Raw genomic sequence first — 25,326 nt, forward strand, 5'->3', positions numbered from 1 at the left:
CCTTCAAAATTGAAAAAATTTCCCTCGTTCCCCGTAAATGGGGGAAACCTCCAAAAAAATTACAAATTTAAAAATCGCTAATTTTCGAAATTTTTTCAATTTTTTTACTAAAAACTGCCGTAACTTTTTCAAAAATGAACATATCTCAATGTAAATTTTTTTTATATAGATGCTTGATGTCTTTACCTATCATTTGGTATATTTTTTTTGTAAATCTGACACTTAACCTGCCCACAGGGGGGGATTTAAAATGACAACTTTTTCACAAAAAATTAACTTTTTCAACTTAACTTTTGAAAATGTTCCGGAAGGTCTGACACTTTTATATATATCTTAAATTAAAGCTAATGTAATATACTTTAATTTGAAAAAAAAAAATTTGACCTCTGGACTTGTCTTCGTGGTGAAAGTTGACATCAAAGTTAATAAAAAATTACGATTTTTGTAAAATAATTTTTTTTTATATTTTTAACTTAATAATGCTCTAACTTTTTCAAAAATGAACATATCAATATAATTTTTTTTTATATAGATGCTTGATGTCTTTACTTATCATTTGGTATATTTTTTTTGTAAATCTGACACTTAACCTGCCCACAGGGGGGGATTTAAAATGACAACTTTTTCACAAAAAATTTACTTTTTCAACATAACTTTTGAAAATGTTCCGGAAGGTCTGACACTTTTATATATATCTTAAATTAAAGCTAATGTAATATACTTTAATTTGAAAAAAAAAAATTTGACCTCTGGACTTGTCTTCACGGCGAAAATGGCTACCGAATGCTATTTTCGTGTGAAAATTCTCGATTTTATTATTTATATTATATTTAACTTTATAATGCTATAACTTATTGAAAAGTTTATGGATCCACACAATTTTTTTATGAGAAATAATATTTTTTAATAAACCCTTTTTCATTCGACATACTTTATCTTAATCAGGATATTAATAAGGAACCAGCAGATCAAGTAGCTTTTGGAATAAAACACCAATTTTTTTAAAATTAAACACTATCTAAAGATTTGCATCGAAGCGTTTATTTTTGATAGTGATTTTAATCACTGTCAGATATCATTTACTTGATCCAACTATGCCACGTCACCACTGTGCCGCGACCCCCCTGTGCTGGGTTTTTTTTTATTACCTTTGTTGTCTGTTTTCACCATGAAAACAAAATAAGTCCGATATTTTTTTTTTTCATAATAAATTATATTACATAAGCTTTAATTTGAGATATATATAAAAGTGTCAGTATTTCCGAAATACTATCAAAAATTAAGTTGAAAAAGTTCTACTTTCTCTATGAACTTTTAAGTTTTGAACCCCCACTGTATTAAGGGAAATGGTCAGATTTAAAAAAAAATTATGTCAAATGAAAGAAGTAAATAAATATTATTTTACAAAAAAATTGTATTTATCTATACATTTTTCGAAAAGTTATAGAAATATAAAGTTAAAAATGTAAAATATAAAATCGAGAATTTTAACACAAAAGTAGCATACGGTAGCCATTTTCACCATGAAAATAAAATAAAGTTCGAAATTTTTGTTTTTTTTTATTATGAAGTGTATTACATTAGCTTTAGTTTAAGGTATATATAAGTGTCAAACTTTCCTGAACACTATCAAAAGTTGAAAAAATTAATTTTTCTATATGCATTATAAGTTTTGAACCCCCCTCTGGGGCAGGTAAAGGGTCAGATTAAAAAAAAATTACATTGATCTGGTCATTTTTAAAAAAGTTATGGCAGTTTTAAGTAAAAAAATGACGAAAATTAGAAATTTTTCAATTTGTAATTTTTTGAAGATTTTCCCCATTTACAGGAAACGAGGGAATTATTTTTAATTTTTGAGGGTAATGCCTTCGACTAGATATGAATTGTGATTTTTTGACGTATTTGTTGAAAGAAATTGGTTCGGTGAGAGCTGAAAGTAGTAACAGACACAACAAAAAAATTAATTAATTAATAAAAAACACATCATAGTAAAATTATAACCTTGTTAACTTCGCATCGAAGTTTATTTATTAGCTAAAACTAATAAATAAATGTAATTGTAATTTTTAAATATTTTGAAAGGAATAATACCAAATAATATCAATTTAAAAATATTCGACTTTTTGTGTATCGAAAAATAACAACTAAAATTAATTGTCTCAATCGTTATAATTTTTATTTAATTTACTTAGCCCATCCATTCGTTTAGGTTATTGTTACAATTCCTGATCTAGTGTATCATTATTATTCACATGTCATTGAAACACTGGACATAGTACACTTAGTTAGGGTGTTATTACAATAAGCAATTTTTCACTTTCATTGCAACATGTATACCGATGACAAAAAAAGACATTCTTTTTTAAGGGTTCTACCTCAATATCTAGTGTTTCATGTTAGATTAATGTCAGGTTATGCAAGTTTTATAACATTCTCAAATATTTTTATAGATATTTGTGGAATCACTGAATAAAATAAAATTGAATATAATAGAGTGGTATTGGTTATAATAAGATTGAATTTTTCCCTCTACAGATAAATTTGCGTTTACCATCAACAACACAGCGATATTTCGTCATAAGCACCTCTGAAAAAAAAAATAGTAGTAGTCTACAATACAACGGTGTATTAGATAGAGAGGATAATATAGGAAGCTTTATAATACCTCATTTATTATTCGATCGCATTTGTCTATTTCGGTTACACACGAAAATCACAAAAAAAATAAATAAAAGTGAAAGTGGCGTTAGTGACCAAGAATTAATTTTCAACTATTATTTACGCACTTCGGAAATACTTCAGTCGGTTCTGGATATGAGTAGGTTTGTTTAAAGGCTGCTTATCATGATTTTAAAAAATAGCTTACATGACACGCGAAATATATTGTAAAAAAAATGGACAATAATAGATTTACAAAACAATACACTTCGACCGTAGTATTGTATAGCTCAAGTCATAGTATATTTGCTCATCGATATCACAAAATTTCTAATAAATTAACGTAACTCAAAAATAACATTGAAAAAGACAAATTACCTATAGCACTATTTAATCAGTTAATTTAAATGTGCAGTTAAAAATTAATAATAATCACATGTTAATATTGAAAAATAATTAATTTGATATCTACTAATAATGTCTCATGGGTACACTAAAACATAAATACAAAACTGAATACAGATTATTGATATGTTTCATTAAATCAAATAATTATAATTATACTACACGACATAAATTACAATTGATACATAAATATTTCAGTAGCTATGGAAACATTTACTCAACTGTTGATTAAAATTAAATGATACTCTTAATGTATACCGCTTGATTAGTCTAATCAATCGACAATGTCAATACACATTATAACAATAATTTTTTTAAGAAAAGCTTGCTGAACGATAGATTTTTCTTTTTTTTAAACTTGGTTTTCCCAATAAAGAAATTTAAATTATATATTATTAATAGTACCTATTCAATATAACTGAATAATTCAGTTTAAAAAAATGATACCACATATTATTTTTTTAGTATTCCATTGTAATAAATATTAGTATCGTGGCCACAGTTTACTAATTAACCATGGGATTTTGATAAATAATCAGCAAAAATATCTTAAACACTAGGATTTAATAAACTTGGGATATCATGAAGTTAAATTATTTAGTCCAAAAATTTAAAATATAATAATATTAATATTTAATACATAATACATTATTATGAATTATACTTAATACATACATATATACCACGTTGTAGTGGATTTAACTTTTTAATCAATAACTTTAAAGCAAATACTTGACAGTTGGTGGTATTTATTTTATAAACCACAAGTTTTATAAAACGTCATCTTGAAAATGTATTTACGAATATATATAACACAGCGATAGAATATGGCTGAATTTAAAGCAATTCGATAAATGACATTTCAGAGAATATTACAACAAAACGACTAAGGTCGCAGACCGATTTTTCATTTGAAAATTAAAATGGTAGCGAGCCAACAAAAACTGTCAATGCAGGTGGTGAGAAGTAGACAACAAAAGACCGCATGAAATAGATTTAATAAAGTTCTATACTAAACATGTATAAATGTTATATTTTTATTGTAATATATCTAAGTTATTATGCGATGACTTTTTTATGATCATTATATATTAAATAATTATAATATGATTTATTTTTAAAAATTTGATTTTTATAGAAAAGTGAAATAACTAAAATTAATCGGAAATTGGAGTAGTTACTAATTTTTATGTTAGCTAATCGAACAGCCGGAAGACTAAGTTCTTGATCTTACAAACTCTCATTAACACATTCCAAGCACGTATTTTATCAACAAAACTAGTCTCAAAAATGTTTCTTTGTTTTACACATTATAACTAATATTATTGTTTAAAATAAACTTTAAGTATCATATTCTTTTGGAGTAATAAATATATTTTTCAGTTAAAGTTCATTCCTATATAATGCAACGTCTTTTTATAAAACAATAGAATAAAATGTTGAAATTTCTAAACAAATTTTTAAATACCCTATCAGAAAAAGAATTTTGTACTATTTTAAAAGTAATTTTGAGTGGATATCCTAAATGAAACTAGTTCAATATTGTCGTTATATATGATTCCACTTTTCATTGAGTGCATCTTTTTAAGTTTGTTGTTATACCTAGAATTGTTCAACTTTTTATGAGTTATTTAATGACAAAATAGATACTGAAAATGTCGAAATAACTACTAAATATTATTGCTTTCTATTGAACATTTTTTTATGAAAATATTAAACTTATAAAAATCATGTCCACAAAAGTAATAGACAAATTATGAGCTTACGAAAAAACCGACGAAATAATCAAAATTTAAGTTTCAGTTGTGTGAAAACATAAAAGAAATTCATTAGTTACAACAAAGCAAAATTTAGTCATTAAACTTTAATTTAAAAATAAAATATAACTAAAACTAAAATAAAAATTGTCAAATATAGACTTAAAACTACGAATATTCAGACAGTTCCCTATGTGCAAAATTCGTCTCGGAAACGTCACGGCGGAAAATGTGATTTCATATTCTAGTGTCTATAGTAGTCGCTAAGACGTCTTTATGTGACCCTTTTTATCTCATTTACGATGTCGCAAAGTGACTTCCATAGGTTATCAAATGGAAGTCACGCAGACGTTCAAATATCAGATATGCGAGATGGCAATGTGATTAACTACAATAAATCGTTTCTTATTAATTAAGAATACGAACCTAAATAATACGGTCACAATATAAAAAACTCATACCCTATTATGTCAGCGATATATATTATCAAATATGCCTAATATCTACGCCTAATACAGGTCGAACACCAACCTAACTATACAAATGTAAATGATTTAAAGGCTATTGAAGTTTGTTTCATTTAAAATATTAGAAAAGGGAAATTAAAACTTCGGATAACAATCATAAAAATAATTAACTTCTAAAATTTATTTTAATTAATTTCACATACATAGGTGCAAATTGGTGGAGCAAATTGTTTAATATTTCTAAAAATAATTAATGAGCTTTTTACCAATTGGTCTTAATATAAGTTGTATTTTTATAGAATTTTAAGTTTTTATGGCGTTAATTTTCTTTAAGAGATGTAATTAAAATTTATAGGTATCAACTTGGAGAAGCTGAAGTACCTATTTCTAGTCTTTTATCTATAGTTGACTAAAATAACTTGAAATGGAATTGTGAGTTATAATTTACAAAATGTGAAAACTTGAGCTTTTAACATTTTTAAAGTGAAATATATTAAAATACCTTATCAGAAACGGTAGCAATCCACTCAGATACAAAAAAAGTATGACATAATAGAGTATTCAGTTCAGAAATATTGAAAAACTCAAAATCAGGTTATACTTTATAAGCGCAATTTAGAATATACTATGGAGAATATGCATAGATTGGAATTTTTTAACTTGCCTTTAAGATAACATTACTCTTGTATATTAAATATTTATTGGTAGAAGTATACGATGATTCCCATATTCCAAATAATTACCCTACAATATTACATCTGAAAGATTAACTAATAATTATTTGAGACAATTCAACTATAATAAGAATAAATACTAGTGCAATGTATTGAAATAAATAATATTCTTCTATAATATTGCTAATATTATTTATGAAAGCAAAAATAATGCCATTACATTAAATTATGAGCGTAGGAAAAAGTAATTATGTCTATTTATGTATTTTCAAACAAAGTATATCATGCAAAAACATTTCCACGGAGTGCAATAAGAGAGCATGAATATTTTTAGACAAAAAATTTCAATTAACATTTAAATTAAATATTTACAATGACAATACATTTTAAACAAAACATCGTTTTATCGGATTATACATAACGATTAATTATATGCAATAGAAAAAATTCAAGTGCATTAAATGAAAAAAAATTAATAATTTAGAAATATTCAAAGGTATTACACAACTTTTACATCTTGATTTTTTTTTTTTATAAAAATAAACAAGTAGTAAAAAATAATTTTTTTACTACAATTTTTAATTATTAAAAATTGTCAAATTAGAATTTTTTTACAATTAATTAATTAAAGTAGACTAAATATTTAATTAAAAAAAAAAATTTATTTATATATATATATATACAGTAAAATCAGATAATTTTCAATGTAGAAGTATATAAAATATATTTTTTTTTAATTAAGAGAACTTTTGTCCTCGTGTAATTACAAAATTGATACATTTCTAATCTAATTAAAATCTTACGTTATAATTAAAATTTAAAACAGTACAATATCAATTTTTTATTTATCCTCTTTAAAAACAAATTACGATATAAATATCGTTATATTTTATTTTTAAATTAAAGTTTAATGACTTTAAAAAAAAAAAAAACTGTTAACTAAACTTAAGTGTATTATTCTAAGGATATCAAAATAATAATAGCCACATTATTAATTAAAATTATTTTTGATTGATAGTTGAAATTTTATTTTTAATAGGTTCAAATTTGTGTTTTTAGAATACTAAAAAATTCTTTATTTTATCAAAAACTTTGTAAATTAGAAAACAAGTCAGATTAATTTATTAATTTTTGAATTAATTTAATAATGTAATAATAAATATCTTCTCATTATAATTGTATTTTCTTGCGTATAAGTATGCAATAGTATGTAAGTACAAAACATATGCATTCCCTTTAACACCAAATATCTGATTAAAATGCAAAAGGCGTTTCAGTACTGTTTGTCTCATAAATATGAATAGCCACCCAAGAATGGGAAAATTCTTAATTCATAACAAAAATATGTATAAAAAAATAAAAATAATTTGAATAATACGTGTATAATACGTGTATATGTTTTTATCTAAAATTATCTATCAAATGATAATAATTTACTTACTATAGTATGTATATATAGTAAAGAAGAAATATTATATTAATATCGAGAAGAACAATTTAATATAATGTGGTGGTCGCCAATTAAAATATAAAGAAAAATTTATCCATATTAATAATAAAATGGAACATATTATGCATTTTTTTCTAAGTCTTTTAAAAATCAAAAATTAAGTGTGAATTAGATGGAAAATAACTTTTTAAGACATTTTTTTAAAAAAACAAATTATTATTTAAAACTAATTTATATTGAGAAATAAAATCCGATAAAAGTTTTATATTATTACTTGATGGATAAGTAGTCAGAAAATATATTTTCATACTTAAATGAAACTATAGTTTTATATAAGTATACATTACGCAAAATAAAGTAGAAGGTTGCCAGTATTACGCGTATTTTCTAGGAATAAGAAAAGTTTTAAAGTAGAAGTGGAAAAGAGAGCTAACACCAAGTAGCTTTACATTGACAATTCTATATTATAACGTTCTTAGAATATAATATTAATATAGCATTATTTAGAGTCAGCTGCTGTAATTCCAATACTTAGCTATGAACATCAATACTTTAGCAAAATATAATAACATTTCATTAAGACTTTAATTAAGGACATTTTATTTAGAACAATTATTCAGATATTAATTATCTGACATTAAAATTTTACAGCAAGTGAGTTTTTCTCAATCAATTTCGTAACCAAGGAAGCCATCTCCCCAGTCTCAATTATTGACAGCATTATTCATTATATTACATAGTATATTCTCTAAAATAAGTGATGAACAAAAAAAATAAAGGTCCAAAATATAGAAATGTGTAGATTTTTTTTACTACATCTTATCACATTATGATATCCTGACAACGCCATTGTTCTCAATCATATAAAAATAATTTAACTCGACTAACATCCGACATTAAAAAATATTATAATAAAATTAAAAAGAACAATTTTTAAGATAAAAATATTTTGTGAATAATTTTTAATGGGGATAGGTGTGGTTGTTGAACAATTCGTTATTTGTTTAGTAATTTATCTAACAATGTTAAAACGCCTATTTTATAGGTACTTTAGTTATGCTTATGAATATTATAAGTCCTAAACACGAGTAAACATAACTATTTATTCGTTAGTATGTTTTTAAAAATTATATATAATCATGGGCTACCTATACATATTGAATCTTGCACATGTTCTATTGTGGTAGTTATGAATTTATCGTATTTAAAATAAAATCAACTATTTTAGCCCTTGAAAAAATTCACTTTGATTTATATAGTATTTAAAACTAACAAAGACTTTTTAAATATCCCACTAGCAGTAAAACAACCTTTTATTTTTAAGAAAAATATGTACATTTGCTACTTTCAACATTACTTAATTCCTGTAACTTCATTTTGTTATGATTTCTATAAAATATATTACATAAAAAACAACTAAAAATTATTAAATAAATTTATATATTTTTATAAGTATGTATGATTAATTTTATATTCACTATACAATGTGTGTTTAATGTTGATAACGGTAATATTGTTCCCGAATACGTATGCGCGAATTTTTAGTAATTTTATTTTTTTTACGCTTTTGGAGTTTAATATCTTTAATGTAATTTTACATTTAAATAAAATATTAAATAAATTAATAAATGAACAATACTAATAAAAAATAATCACATTGACAAAGATATTTCCTTTTATTAATAAAAAATGATAGTTTACTTTTATGGACCAGAAACAAAAAAAAAACCATTTTAGTTTACTCTTTTTATAAAAAGATCACGAGGTAAAATTAAATATTTATATAAATATATTGTGTATTTGAGTTCATTTTATCAGCAAGAATTTTTTAAAATAAAATTATATCTTGATAGAAAAAAAAGCTGATAGTTTGTTTGTTAAAAGATTCATATATATATTTTATTTAATAACATTTACTGAAGTATATACTTCATATAACTCTTAAAACGAAATTCTAAAACACTAAATACTTTGAATATATACTTTGTTATAGACAAATATTATAATCAGCTTGGCTACTAGAATTTAAACAATGCATGTGTGGTTTTTGGGAATGTTAGTTACTATTGTATCAGCAAAGTAGATCCATTTAAACCCTTTCAGAACAAATGTAATTGTGCTCTGACGAGGCTAAAAATATTTTTTTAAAAAATATAAATAAGATAAATACTTAGTAATATTCAGACCTATGTAACAATTTTCTGGTTCTAACTTTAGTATAAATAGACAAACTTTAGACTAAAGTAAAATTTTTTGTATAAAAAGACGCAAACATTTGTGATAAAACGTCGGGTAATTTAAGTGTAATGCTAACACTCATTTGTCAATGATGTACAATAAAGATCAACGACCAGAAGGCAACAATGAAATTCCGATGAAATAATAGACCGACCATATTCAAGTATACTACTTGAATCTTATTACCGAACTAGTTATATCAATGGATAACGACAACATTCAATCTACACAGGAATAAAGGAAATTAAATTTAAAACGAGTGTGTTTTTTTTACTATAAATTGATGAACTTAATTATCTTTATTTGTTAACGATATCAATTAAAAGTCAGTTGTTATCCCTTTAAGAACCAAAAAATCCGATCTGACAGACAAAAAATGATCAAATATATTTAAAATGAATGTAATGGTTAAAAGCCTATTTGACCAATATCATTAAAAATACGTTCCTCTGCCTAGTCTCAATCATCGAAAAGCATAGAGGCGCAATTCACAATACTCATTTCACGACAATGGAAATGACGTAGGTCATCACGTTGAAAGCTTATTGTAACAGTCGACTTTTTGGCATTCATATATTCCGTACACAAATAATATTTATGTGTATTCCAGTAATCATTACACACGCTGACATTTGTATAAATCGTTATAACTATGCATAGTCAACAGGGTTCTCACCAAATACAATAACCGCTATAAAGCACAATTACTTAGTCTTTATTCTTCACACCGCCTTTGAATTCCACAAATATTTCATCACTGTCCCCGTGAAATTGTAAAATATTTAAATTCTCTGTTCCTCATGTTAATCGCAACGCAACATTATAATAAATGCATATAATTAATTAAATTTAAAAAAAAAAAAAAAAAAACAGTAAAATAATGGAAAATACATTGAAGTAATTACTATTGTTCTAATATAAATAAAAAGTAATAAATGTTGGATTAATTATTTAATTATTAATTAATGTTTTGTTTTGAAATAATTTTATAAATAAAATCGTTGTCAATGTATCAGTTACGCCAAGCTAATTGAGACGACGTAAAGTTAAAAAACCTGAATAAATATAATTTTTATATTTTTAATATCCATAATACGTTATTCTGTATGAATATGTAAACCTTTAAAGGTCTCTCGAGATAAACAAAAATGGATTACAAGTCATGTTTCTTAATACTGAAAACTTCAAGAATACAGAAAAAGTTGCCATTTTTCATTCGCAAATGACAGGATTTTCATATGTTTAACTTATCAGAATTTTACGTAACAAAAAGATATTTTTTCAATAACTACGGAAGTAAAATAAAATTAAAGATTAATTTAAGTAACCGTATATTTTAAGTTAATTTTAAACTTGTAAAAAATTATGTATTACATATGTCAATATTGATGTTAAAAAAAATTGCAGTATCCGTTCTTGAGAATTGAAAGAGCCTTTAGGAAGTTAAACCGAGACGAAAACAATAGAATATAGACAGTGGAAAACAGTGGAAAACAATGTTTGCAATTAGTCGTGGTTTTTTATTTTATAAACTTTTTCTGAACGTGAAATACGAGTAAAAAATATTGAATTTAAATTTACCTGTAGGTACAATAACCAGAAAGAATAAAATTATAAGTTTTTATTTTTTTAACTTATATAACTCTTTTGCATAAATCCTTTTGTTTAGACAGTACATACTAATTTATTTTTGTATAAAGGCATCACAATAGATCTCTTCTAATAAGTGCGCTATAAAATTAATTGAATACACGATAACTATAAAATATTTCTGAATTGTTTTTTTAAACAATTACCTAAATATAAATCATCTATAAGCACAATTACATATTTTAATTTGCTTATATTTGATTTATAATTCTAATCCTCAATATTATGATCCCAAAAATTTTAACAAGATGTACTTCAATACAAGAATTTGAGGTTGTATCCGACAAAAAATCTCACGTATAAAAAAGAAGAGTCATAAAACCAGTCTTTGTGTTATTGCCGTTGTTATGTTGCAACAAGGGAGCGTGTCATCAAGACAGGTGTATCCATGTATTTTTATTTTACATCTCATACTCTACCACTCCTAATCCCTACTATTCAATTTCGTTTTATACATAGTATTTCGCTTAAGGCAAAGAGGGATGTTTTCTTATAAAAACTATTATGACTATATTAAGCACACACGAACATTCATAAATATACTAAGGAGTATGCTAGCTAGGTTTTTGGTCCTACTTCCCTGTTTTTGTCGTTGTACATCTGGCAAATAAAGCGAGTTTCATGGTTCGCGTAAGCTATTGGATATAATTCGTTTATGGAAAGGGAAACAACAATAGAAATTTCGATTGGTTATTTTTCCCTACGTGTACCGTGAGAACAGATTTCGTCAATGATCGTTCCACACCCGCGTTCGATTTTACTCTAATTTTGCCCTAAATAAATTTTGGACAGTATATTTTCTTGTCCTCGCACTGCATTTAATATAATATTTATAACAAAACATAAAAATAGGAAATTCAAATTCAACATAGTTTTTAAATCAAATATCTAAAAAAGAAAAAAAAATACTGACCTACAAATGGCATAAAGTAATTTAATATTAATAAACTCTTTAAATTTTAGCTTTAGTTAAAATAAATGTATAAGAATTAATATAAATACTACTAATGAGCATATTTACTAAAGTTATATTACTGTATTTTCAGTAATTGAATAAACATTAGTGTTTATTATGATTATTATTAATGATAATATTTATGACTGAATTGCCATCAAAGAAGCATACCGTAAAAATAAATAATTACGAAATAATATTAAATACCATTGGTTTTATAAATTATTAAAATATCTTTTAAGTTATACTTATGATTTTTTTTTTCAAAGTACTAACATTTAAGCATTTTAATAAAATTTTATTGCATTTAAACTAAATACTCAAATAAAATATCTGTACTAATAAAAGATAATAACGGATCAATTTTGTTACATAAATGCTAAAATGTAATTTGTTAACTATTGTAAAACACATTTTCTTTTTCCGCGAAAATAATAAACTTGTCTTAATTAATAATCGCTTATATTTTAAATAAACTTGCTTTAATAAATAATTATTTAATTAATACTACTTAAAGTAATTTTTTGGGTTATTAAATATAAAATTTTATATTTAATATAATTATATTCAGTCGATTTCAAAATCATATTTCAATGGGAATTATCATGATAATTATATTATAATTGTAAATTACAAATTAAAATGTCAACTTATAACAAAATCTTAAATTTATAAACAAAATATCAATACATAAAATACTTCGTTCTATTTCGCTTATATTGTCATTTTGCTAACCGGATGTATTTTGTTTTATACAATCAATAATGACCAAACAAAAAAGTCTATTAGGAGTTATCTAATCACTACATTTCATTTTTTACAAATAAATAAGTTCGTTAATAAAATATTCGAATTATATTATACTAAGTAAACACTGATCGCTCTTATGTGTGTAGAACACTTGCCAGAAGAATATAAACATATACAGTTTCATTGATAAGGAATATAAATGATTACTATGCTTATTTTGTATAGTATAATTGTTATGTTTAGTCTTTCACGTAAATTTAAGATTTATTAGTTATCTCTCTGACAGATTTTTAAAATATTGCAATAATATTCATAAAAATAATATTTTTTTAATTTACTTTAAAATAATAAATTAACATAAGTATTATAATATAGTGAATTTAATACGTTAATTTAAAAATTAAATATATAAATACATTTTAAAATAATAATGTTATATAAATGAATACAAATAAATGTATATTTAATTTGTAGTTATATTAAATTTTATATGTATGTATGTGTGTGTATTTATACAGAGTGTTCAGTAAATAAGGAAACGAATTTCTATTGTACTCATTGTTTGTAACAATTTAACTGTTTCCTAACTTACTGAACACTCTGTATATAAATATATATAGATAAAAAATTAAAAATGTGAGTGACTAAATAAGATTTTTTACTCTAAAGCGGGGTCGTATTGAAAAAAAATTTTATGTAATGTTATAATATTATTTTATAATAAATTTAACGTTGTTCAACTTTTTAACGTTTTCAATATAACAACGTTATTAAACTTTTTAAAAACATTTTTCAATATTACATGCAGTTTTTATTCTAGGCAAATGACTAAATTTTTCTTACATAGATATTTTTTTTAAATATAACGTTTGAAAATAACTTATTTTTGATTTTGTTTAGACAAAAATTTTTGTTTTAAACTATATAATTATAACGTTATTTATAGTGTTTTCTTGTCCTGCTTTTCGGTGATTAATTAGTTTCATACAAGATAAGTTGTAAGGTGGTAACAACAGGTCAATACGTTGATGCAATTTTGGTTGTACTCATAATCTGATATCAATATGTAAATGGTATAATTTAGTGACCTAAAAGTTCATGGTCATACCTTCGTTTTTCATAATCAATTGAAATGGAAAACATCAAGAAGAAGAGAAGGTTGTTATTAATGGATATATCTTGATTTAATTTTTCTGTGTAAATTTTAATAAAAAACATTAACATTTGAATATTTAAATTATGAAAAGAAAATATTAGAACAAACCTTTTTTTTTATAAGTTTTTTCGATAGAATATTTAGGATAAGTACATCTTAATAAATAATCACGTTAAGATTTAAAAAATTAACAGCTATCAAAATATTTTCATTTCTAAAAATACAATAGTTAGAAATACGATAAATAATATGGGTAATATATTTAAAAACAAATATTATTAACAGTTTAACAGCTATCTTTTAAAGAATGTTTTAGTATGATTATATTATAACTTAGAGAAACAATCAAAATTAAGCTTTTAAATGATAACTTACATTATTTTAGAAACAAGCAAGAGACTAATATTATAGTGTCACAAAAGGATTAGCGACCATAACGTGATATTTAGAATTTTCAAGCTGATTGAGACTGCATTGATAGTATTAAATAAATTTATATATTTTTTTATTTTATACACGCCTCAAACATAAAATAAAAATGAAACATACATCAATACAGAAATAAAATAGGAATCGAATCATTAGAAAAAAGCCAAATCATACATATAAATGTATCAAGACTGTAAATAAGGAAAGTGGATCAACTTCGGAAAGATAAAACTATGAAAGAGAAAACGGATCAAAATAGAGAAAATAGATTATTTTTTCTGTTTTTCGTTCGGGAAATTGAATTTTATTGTTTGTAGCGTTTACATTTGTAATATTTTTGCAAACAAAAAAAAACACATTTGGCTGATCAAAGTATAAAAAAAGTAGTTTTAAAAATTTGTCTCAAACAATTGAAATTACTAGAATTTGATACACTGTTTACTGATAGACATTAAAAACCTGTAGATGATAGATTTATTTTTAAAGCGACTTTTTCGAAAAAACATAGTTGACAGTATAAACAAAAAATATTTACGTTTCAATAATTATACATGTACACTTTTTGTATTAAATAATAAAAAAGTAATCACATTTACTATGTACTATTACACGTACTTAATTTTCAAGATAATCAGATTTTCATAATATTTTGTCAAATTGAACAATTCTAATCAAAAAACACATTTATTATGCATATGATACATGTAATAAAGTTATTATTTATAACACATTTAACTTCTAAGGTTATTTAAAGCATTATAAAAGTAAAAGTATTCCTTTAAATATATTTGATATTTTATAGACCATGACATAACTTCAGCAATTTGACAAGGATGTTTCACATTCAATGAGTATCATAGAAAAATTTAATTTTACATGATTTATAATTATTATAAATCATTTGATTATTAAGGTAAACTTCATTAGTTCCAAACAAGAGTAAAACAAAAACTATATAACAAATAACGTTTTTTTATCGTGAAAAAAAAATAGTTCATAACGTAAACAGTCTAGGACAATTGAAATGGTATTTATAAATCCTAGTTTCTATAGATTACTATTTAAACTTTATTGTTATTTTATATTTTACACATAACTGAATCGCCAGTTACTTTTCATAGGTAAACCTTTTTTATTATTATCAATTTATTCATTATTTATGATCTTAATTTTCTGAAATAGATTATGAAGATATAATATGTGAATATGTGATCTAATATAAAACACAGTCAAAGAAGCTACTGAGGTATTTACATAACACATTAATTTTCAATAATAACATGATTGAATCAACTAAATTCAACGAATTATGCATTAAGTCAATGTATTCATTAATTAAATAATTAATTAAACATAATATTTTGATTAGTTATTGAGTTAAGAACAAACGTTAATTGAATTTTAGTGTAATTGAATTCAAGCTAAAATGTAACTTAAAGTCTTGATTTTATTCTTATAAAATTATTATAAGTCGTCATAATCTAATGATAGTACTAATAATATTGATTATCAAAAATGTATAATTGTCTAAGACTTAGCCAACGAATAGAAACCAAAGGAAAATTGCGTCAAAATTACTTGAATTACTCCGTGTCTAGTAAAAATAAACGGGTAGCAGAAAAATTAACAAATATTTTATTCATCCGAAACCTTGTACTTTGTAGTCAAATTCATTCAGTAATTCCATTATTTCAATGGTTAATTATTTTAGAATGCAGAATACAAATTCACGATAGATAAAAAGGACAATCAATACGTTAAATAGTAAAAATTCTAAATAAATTATGATTAAAGCGAAAATTAGATACTTAAAAAAGTATTGTTCATCATACATCCAAAATATGCTATATACTTATAGTTACCAAGTTTTTTTGTAATATCTATAAACAAAAACCATACATAAAAATAATGCATAACTCTGAAAATTTCTATGGTTAACATAATTTCTCATAAAACTATATTATGTGTATAATTTTTAACTTACATAAACGTGTAGTTTTAATAATATACAATTAATATTCAATCTTATGGTTAATAATGCTTTACAATACTTACATTATATTTTAGCATTATACACAAAGAGTTAGGCATATTCATGAATTCACCAATAGTTCATATATATTTTACACGTTGGGTCACCATATAGGCTGAGTTAAGTTCATATTATTAACCTATACTAATTTTAGAATGAAACAAATAGAATTTTTAATTGAAAACAATTATAAATTTAAACGAACTAAAAATGAAACTTAAAACTAATGAATGATTTGAAATTTAACTCTATTACGACTATATACAATAATTTTGAATAACACAGTAATACTAAGAGCAAAAAATCTTCGATTATAAGAATTATTATTTTTTTTTATTAAAAATAAAAACCTAAATTTGAAGTGTTTATGTATGAATGTATAAATTGACAATTGAAAAAAATCATTAATATTAATAAACATTTTTCGAAAACGAATTCTATAGTAATGTATATTTTGGCATATACTAAAATTATTTAAAAAAAGTCCATCAGATAATTTGATTAATACATGTTAAAATATGTATAATATGATCATTATAATTTGTCATGTACATGTGGGAACCCGGCTATAGTGTAAAAGGGTCAATCTATTAGTTTTAATTTAGATATATTATAGCTGTTAACAAAAAACGAACATTGAACTTATATTTTAATAAAGTTGATACAAAAAAAAAATATAATAATGAGTAATAAATCAATAAGTCATTTATGGGTAGTAAATACTAAGATTATTAAGGTAATACTTTAAATTGATCATAAAAGTATTAATAAACAAATACAAATTTCTTACTAAATTTAAAAAAATTATTTTCATATTATATTTATTTAATAAATTTAATATTTATTTCGTTGCTTAAATATATAAACATAAATCAAAACGAAGAAATAAAAAAAAATATATTAATAATCTAAGAATTTTACGAATGCTACGTAATAGTACCAATTTTGTATTCGTTCACAGCCTCTCATAAATATTTCATGGGATGAAGATCGAACAAGTTTTTGTAACCAAATGTTGACCAAAAACATTTCAAAGACTAAAAAATTTTTTGAATTCTTGGGAATTTACGTATTTATAAAGTTTAGTTTAGTCATTTTGAGTACATCAAAGATAAATAGATATTAATGTTAGTTTTTCATAGCACTTTACAGTGCATATTAATTAGAATTTTAGTTTTGGAAGACGTAGAGCGATCACTTTCCTTAGAACAAAATATATTCTTGTGATACTTATATTTTTTCATGAAAATGATTGTCTCGGAAGTGGTCTTAAAAAATTTAATAAATGCATAATAACTGGATTTATATTGTCTTTAAAAAAACATTTTTATAACACTAGTCCTTATCTCGTATTTCATCTAATTTTATCACGACACATAATTTATGAAGATTCATTATTTTTTTCGTTTTTATATTACCTTATAACCATTGGCGTAAATGATGAGGACTAGAGGTTTACAATTTAACTACCCTACGCCTATGCTTATAATAACACTATTTTTTTAAAAATCCGTCACACCAACAGAAATAAAATAATTACTACGTGTGCTCTATATTTTTTTTTTGTCTAAGAGCTACTATATTCAGTTGCCAAAAAGAGGTATTCAAAAACTCCAAGAAAAATTTTATTCTAACTGAATATTTTTAGATAATTTCAGGCCCTTTGTTTGAAATACAATGTGTACTTAATTTTTAAAAACTCACTAGTGAGTTATTCAACAAGTAACAGATTTTAATTATTTAATTTTGTATAAAATATATTATACCGAATATTACTTATTTTAAATAAAATGCCAAGAAGGGTAATTATTAGGTATTACAATATTCGTTAATTAATAAAAATTAAAGTTATTATTATTATTATTTATTTTTTAAATTGTGATCAAAATAGTTGTAATTCTTAACCACTCTTCTTCTTCTTCCTCGCCTTAATCCCAACTACTTGGGGTTGGCCAATTGTAAATCTTAACCACTAATTCACAATTTAATTGTTTAATGTATTTAAATGCAAAATGTGTGTATATTTTATAAAGATTACAATTCTGTGTCATCACACACATAATACAAAAAAACGTGGTTTGTTAATTTATTTTGAAGTAAAAACAAAAATGAAAAGTTTTAAGGGCAAAGATAAGTAGTTTTTCTTTAATTCATTTCATTTTTCGTGCGATTAAATTTCAATTGCATATGGTGGTTTAAAATGAAAATGCTTCAACCTCATTATCGATAAAATTATTTCCTATTAGATAATAAAATAATGCAACAGTTGGTTACACATTTAAAAACGAGACATTTGAATACTTATTAAGGGAAAACCCGTAGTTTAAAGGAATAACAACACCAGTCTTCGTTGAACTAGCCATTTGTTAATAGAAATGAAATTATTCAAGGTTTAAATATAAGGTACAATGAAAACTATAGTCTAAGAAAATATAAACCCACAAAATATAATTCAATAAAAGATCTTTACACATGTAATACACATCGTTAGTATTTTCTGGGGTCGGCGATATAATGAACGATATGAAAAATAGTTACGGTACAAAAGGATTTATTTATTTCCAACGGGATGGGTACGAATATGATAAAAGAACGAGTAGAAAATGTGGTAAACTAATAAAATAATTTTTGAACATAAACGAAATTGATATGCACGCATTATAAGTGTGCATCGTGGACGTTTATTTAATTTTAAAACATAAAATTTTACATCTTTCAAGTATAAAAAAAATTGTTAGGTTAATCATTTCATATAAAATTTAAACAATTTATTTTACCTAAGTATTCAATAGATACTCAAAAAGTTTTGCGGTTTCATTTAATATAGATTATAAAAAGAGTTATTACATATTAATTAAAGTTTAAATTTCTATTTTTGTAGATAGTTTTTATTTAATACAATAATAATAAAATAATATTAAATACAAAGAAAAAATCTATTTTATTTGAATAAAACTGTGTGTAAAGAATAAAATTTCAATACTTATTAGAAACATACTTTCAAGAATGATTTATTCCAAGATAAAAGGACTACTAAATTTAAAAGTAGAAAGATAAATGTATACCAATTGTTTAAATAACCCAGTTAAAGCCTAATAATTAATAAAATTTAAAGTTCATTTTTACTTTAGTTTAAAATGTATACTTTGAAGTTTGAATGAAGATAGAAACGAAATGACATAATGCTATTTTGATCTTTTCAATAGTTAAATGATTACTAAATTACTAATAGTTAATTAAAAGATAAAATACAGACAGTATTAAATAAGAAAATATATTTCAGTTTTATATTATTCGTGTATTTTTTCACGAATTAAGTAAAAAAAACAGTTAACAATATACCAATAGTGTTCGGAAAAAACTGTCAAAATCAGAAATTTATAAAAATAAGTATAAAGAGTAGGGTCCGGTATGTTCTGATATATTCTGTAACTTATAATACAGTGACTATTTTGTAGTATTTTTTTTCTTATAACTTTTTAGGACTACACTAATAATATAAATCATATTTTTTAAATTTATTAAAAAAACTTATACTAAAAACTAATATTTATATAAAAAAAGGAATATCATGAATATCTAACAAAACTTAACTGAAAATGTGAAAAGTTCCAAACCTACTACCTCAAAAAAATGTTCCTATCAAATTACTGATATCTGGAAAAGTACTAGTTTAGTACTCATTTAAAAATTACGTTTGTGATAGGAAAGAGAGTATTCAGAAGTAAAAAACAAATTCAGATAACTTTCAGATATACATTGGAAAATACTACAAAATATGTTGTATGCCTGATTCAGAAACTGGCTAAGTGTTAAACAACACAAATAAAGAAGCAGGATTATTTATGAAAGGAGATGTACAGTTTATAACTTAAAGAAAGAATAAACTTGGCCACAGTGTAGAAAACACTACTTCGATAGGCGCTTTTTTAGGAGGAGCGAGTCAGAAATTGGCTTTTTTACACTGTTAAATTTTAGTTGGAAATTTACATACACCAAAAATAAGGGAACATCTGATTTGATATTAAATAAGGAATATATAGTTTTTGATGTAGATAAACACGAATGTAACAATCACATACCCATGTATATTATTTATTTAAAAAATTAGTATTGCCCAATAATATAAAAGTTAAATAAATTTCATTATAAAAATCCAAGCAAAATATTAAGGCTTCCAAAGAAATTTATAAAAATTTAATAGAGAATAATTTAAAATATGTTTCTACTTTGTTTCATATTTTTTTAAATAAAAAACTAATACAAATAATGTACAATGCTTCATATAATTTAAACGTATCTGATGAAAAATAAAATATAGAATTTATTTTACCTTATCAGGAATACTAATTAGATAATAGATATGAATGTATTAAATTTAATTAAAAATAATTCTTTAAATAATATTAATTCATAACAATTAAGAAAGTTTTTATAACTATAACAATAAATATTTTATTTTTAAACATAATTACAAAATATTTTTGTGTTATTTCATTTCTACCTATTCTTATACTTATTTATTAATTTAACTAGTATAACTCACAATATTTAATGTCTATAATTTAATATTATTATTTTAACCTTACATTTATTTATATTAATATTTTAACGGAAAAAATTAAATCACATATTGCAGATATTATTTTTCTTCCAATATCTAAGAATATGTCCATAAGTGCTTAAAATGATTAAAAGATAAGATTATTTTTTGTAAGAAACTTTCTTAGCAAAATGCATCTATATTAGATTGCGTGCAGAAATTCTTTTCTTTTTTTGAATTTGAAAATATAATTTATTGTCTATAGCTTACTACGAAGCACTTGAATCCAGAGGAAATTGTTGGCGCATTGGAATTGCGCCAACTGCATTAATACGGAAACTCAATTGGAAGCATTCATTATACATTATATATGTATTCAGAACAGTAATTGCCACTAAGGTTTGACGATACTAAAGGCACCGTCTCGTTTGATGGGATATTTGTGACGGATGGTTCATTGTTATTGTTAAATATATAATACGTTTATATATAATAAATATATTAAGGCAATAGGAACATTATTCTTAATAAAAAAAAAAAACCAGCAATTTGGTCAAGTGCCGGTAATCTTAACAAGGCAATATGTTAAAACTGAATGCATATATAAAAAAATATATATATAATATACATTAATGTATATTGTTTAACATAAAATATAATATCAGTATTGCTTAATTTCAATTGTAACTTGTAACAAATAGTCAAATGATTAAGTATCAATGATTATACTGAAATTATTAAAGATTTAGAAGATTTGATTGACCTAGTTTTGTTGTGTTTCAAATACGATAAAATAATATAAATAGGAATCTAATTGCTTCAGGTCACTAAAAAAACTGTTGCAAGCTTTCATATTGCTAATCAAAAATGTAAATACATTGTCAAATCATACAATTTATTGGAAGCTTTAAAATACGCGATAATTACTGATTACAATAAAAATGAACATTAAAATTAATTTCAAAAACTAGTCGAATTAAGAAATGACAAATGTTCACTAATTATTAACTAATTGTTACAAAAAATTACTGATACGAGTATCTAATAACTTAATAGTTGATATTGACATAATTAGAATACCTATTGACATAATATTTTTTTGTTAAAAATAGCTTAGATTCTTATTATTTGATATAGTAAACAAAGCGGAAGAAACAATGGACCACATACAGTCGCATAATGGTTTAGTAACCCCTGAAAAACTACACTACATAAAACGCACAGCGGCTAGGTTAGACTTCAGTTATCAGATCTTACAACAGTCCATGTTAGAATGAGCTGTGCACGAATGATTATGACCTAATATATTTAGTATTTGTTAGTAAACAGTGAGCACATTTTCTAACCGTTGGCTATTTTACATTAAATATACACTGGATATCTGGATTTTTGAACTTATAACAAGAGTTGTTTAAATAAAAAATCAACTACAAAATAGCTGTTTAAAATAACTACAAACTGATAAAATGTGCAGATCTTTGTGAAGTTTAGTACTTTGACAAATAAAAAAACAGATTTTATTGTTCATACTTAATAAATATTGTATAACTCGCACGAGCTATTAACTGCAAAATCAGAACAAATTAGTTCATTTTTTTACAACAAAATTGAACCAGCTAGACAGGAAGCGACAGGTTTTATAGTTTCCGACTTGAATAAAAAATTTTTGGTAAGGACAACACATGTTCTTAGGAGAAAATAGCTGGAGACTAGCTTACTGGAATTGAACCTAAGTAAATGTTCAATATTATGCTATAAAATGAAGTGAATTTTAGTTCCTTTTAAAATCTCAAATTATAAAAAAAGAAGAGTATTGCAGAATAACATGAAAACGGTTATTATAAAAATGAGTATTTTTATTGTTTTGCTTACTTTTTTTTTTCAATAAAACTACACCGACGAATAACCTGCATACTGCCTGTGCGATCACGTCGTTTAAACCGGTTTTCTGTGTACAATTCTGCTAAAAACATAACAGAAAACGGCGATAACGTTTTCATTAATACACCAACACTTTGAACGCTTTAGTGGGATTGTTAATTACTCAGGGATATTTTGAGTAATAAGTATAAATATAAAACAAAAAAAATAGGCGGTTGGGCGCCTAACCGATGAAAAGAGACGCTACGACGTCTAGACATAAAATTTTAACTGACACCCACTGGAGGCACGTGTAAACTTATCGCTCATTAAATACATACGGGAAACATAACAGTACGCATTAAAATTAGTGCATCATAAAATTCAATATATTTTAATACTAACCTCTTAAGTATTAATCCATTGATATAATTTAATAAGGGTTTACAAGAACATAGAAAGTTCAACATGTGTTTCTATATATTTTTATCGACAAACAGTGATCACTATAAATTGATATCAACAATTTAACAACTTTATTATTGTTCTTATGAGGTGTAATTTAACGGCAATAACATAATGCTTCTCATTAAAAAAATCAAACATAGCCGTCACAAACACACGAGTATAACTACACTAAAGACAATGCGCACCACACTGCACACAAAAAAATGCAACACAACACAACACGTATATAACTCACTGCAGTTGTTAACGATGACAACGACGGCGACGGTTGAAACAACCGAACCGAACGCAATAACGGACAGCCGACTACTGACGCATGTTTTCACTCAGTTCTCCACCATCCATTGAGTGCGCTTCACCGGCCGGTCACATGCTGTTTTCAGTATTTCTACCTTGTTGTTCAACGTTCGGCCGGCTGATCTTTCGTTATTATGTCGCGACATTTCTACTACTAAGTTTTGACCACCATACCTGTGGTTAACAAATTATACATAGAAACAGGTTTTTATTTTTTTGGTAACCATTTATTGTGAACAACTATCTATAAATTGCAGCTGCTTCGATTATGGCTGGTGTAATGCCTGGAGTAGGTAGTTATAGTTGTAGAATGCCGTAAAATGTATTAATACTGGAATTTCAACTAAAAACAGATGTTTAACATTCTATCTACCTCATTTTAAATTTATTTTTTTGAGTATTTAGTTAAAATTTATTAAGTTATAATATTGATGGCATAAAAGCCAAATATTGTTAGTCCATATTTTTAATTTTTTATTCTATTAGATTCTGTTCTCTAATTTACCTATTCGTGAACTCTATGCAATTTAAAATTTTAGCAGGCTTAAAAAAATGTTCTTGGTGTCGCTCAAAATTAGTAATGAATATCTAACAAAAAAGTTAGTAACCAAAACTACATTAAAATATGTATTTATACAGAATGATTTATTTGTCATCGACCACTAAACTTTTGAGCATTTTTTTTTTGTTTTGTTTTAAATAATTATATTTATAAGTTGTAGAATATTTATTATTTTTATTTTTTTAACGTTTTGTGATAAAAAAAAAAAAATGAAAATTTCATATTTAATCAACTATTTGATATACATACATAGATGATAAAACTTAAAATGCATATAGAAAGTAGAACTTTTTCAACTTATTTTGCCACGAAGAGCGGAAATTTTGACAGCTATTAAAATAATGAAAGTTAAATTAATAAGAAAATACTGTTTTAAGCAACATTATTTGTAACAGAATGTTCGCCCAATGTTTGTCGTCAGAGCTCCAATAGACCTTAGAGACCAAACGTTTTACAGAGGTGCAGAAATTGATGAAGAATGGTATAGTCATATGACTAACCATATTGAACCATAGTTATTTAAAAAATGATTTTGTTTAGATTGATACATGGTCAGGAACTTATACAATTACTATTAATAGTAAATGTATGAAAACAGCCCAAATTTTCATTAAAACCACTTATTATATATTTTGTATTTATATCGTAATAAATAATTTCAACAGAAATACTAAATATTCCTATGTAACTCTTTCTTCGTAAAAATTACTATACTAAATTATTGAATATCAATTTCATACTATATTTCATTACTTTAATAGATATTTAATCATATATTATACTTATAAATCACAGAACTATTAATTAGGAATAATGAAGGAAATAGGACTTTATTTTGCTTTTAGAATAATCCACCAATTTCGTAAAATTAAACAATATCTACAGATTTGTATCGAAGCGTTTCTTATGATAGTGTTTTTAATCACTGTTAGTTTAAATCTATACTGGATCCAATTATGCCACATCCCCACAAGG

At 24.2% G+C, this 25,326-nt stretch overlaps 1 protein-coding gene across 2 annotated transcripts in view; it reads right to left on the reverse strand.

The window, feature by feature from the left end:
* LOC126895107 (fat-like cadherin-related tumor suppressor homolog) overlaps positions 1-23,816 on the reverse strand; it is a 122,469-nt gene extending 98,653 nt beyond the window's left edge. For both annotated transcript variants that reach the window (XM_050666605.1, XM_050666604.1), the window contains exon 1: positions 23,430-23,816. The gene's annotated coding sequence lies outside the window, so the exon portion shown is untranslated. The remainder of the gene's footprint in view (positions 1-23,429) is intronic.
* Between the last annotated feature and the right edge of the window lie 1,510 nt (positions 23,817-25,326).

Source organism: Daktulosphaira vitifoliae, unplaced genomic scaffold, assembly GCF_025091365.1.
Source record: "Daktulosphaira vitifoliae isolate Bord-2020 unplaced genomic scaffold, ASM2509136v1 Scaffold_1, whole genome shotgun sequence".
Lineage (NCBI taxonomy): Eukaryota > Metazoa > Arthropoda > Insecta > Hemiptera > Phylloxeridae > Daktulosphaira > Daktulosphaira vitifoliae.